The sequence below is a fragment of the Orycteropus afer genome, unplaced genomic scaffold (genome assembly GCF_000298275.1).
Source record: "Orycteropus afer afer isolate SDZICR_OR568_19922 unplaced genomic scaffold, OryAfe1.0 scaffold00186, whole genome shotgun sequence".
In the NCBI taxonomy this organism is placed as follows: Eukaryota; Metazoa; Chordata; class Mammalia; order Tubulidentata; family Orycteropodidae; genus Orycteropus; species Orycteropus afer.
In genome coordinates, this window is record NW_006921773.1 from 1,936,922 (window position 1) to 1,938,217 (window position 1,296).

Here is a 1,296-nt window from a genome sequence, read left to right on the forward strand (position 1 = left end):
TTTTTTTTTTCTTTGCAATTGTTCCTGTTTGTTTACATGATTGGAGGTTTTAGTTCTATTGTATTTATTTATTTATCATTTTTATTATCTAACTAGTTGAGAGACAGGAGCTCTGGTAGTGTAATTAATTGCATAAGACACTTGACTGCTAACTAGAGGCTGGTGGTTCAAACCCACCAGGCACTCCTCGGAAGAAAGGTTAGGCAATCTTATTCTGTAGTGATACTGCCTCGGAAACCCAAGGAGGAGTCTCTATGAGTCACGTGTGACTTGATGGCACATAACAACAATAGTTGGGAGACAGCAACTGTTCCTAAACAACCCAACCATACCTACAACTCCTGCAGTTCCATCAACTGAGAACCACCATTTGCTTTTGTACCAACTGGCCCTACAATAGACAGAAGCCAATACCAGCTCAACTTACTCACAATTGCTCTTGATGAACAGCTAACAGAGATCTGTGCACTCACCCTCATTCTCTATCACTCCCCAGGGTACAGGTTGTGAGTGCCAAAATGCTAACAACTAGAGAACAAAAGTGCACAGTATCCTGCCCACACAGATTATCAAAACAAAATTAAGGGGGAAAAAAAATATCTTGCACTAATCATATCAACATACAACCATAAATTAAATGTAAATACAACAGTACCACCATGTCTCAGAGACAACAAATCATCACAGTCTATACAGAGACCCAAGATAAAGTAATAGAAACAAGGGATCAAGACACAAACTCAGAAAACATCCTTGAGGAAGAAGCAGCATTGGAACTCCCTGATAAGGAATTCAAATGAATTATATTTGGATGCCTTCAATGGATTGAAAGAGAGATCAAGAAAAACACTGACAAAATTAAGGAAAACATAGACAAAAATCTAGAACAATTCACAAAAACAATATAAGAACAGATTGACAAAATAAAAAAAATAAAAAAATGATACAAAAACAGCAAACAGAAATCCAAAAGATTAGCACTAAGATTTCAGAAATAGGTAACACACCGAATGGACAAAGGAGTAGAATTGAGTCAATGGAAGAAAGACTTAATGAGACTGAAGACAAATACTCAATATGACTTTGGTAAGGGAGCAATAAGCAAAAGATCAATACAAAATGAAAAAGCCTATGATTCATGTAGAATACCATCAACAGGAATAACCTCTGTGTAGTCATAATTCTAGAATAGGAGGAGACAGATAAAACCACTGAGAAAATTGTCAAATATTTGTTGGAAGAAAATTTCGCTAGCATGATGAAAGATGAGAATATATCCATTAAAGAAGTTCAATG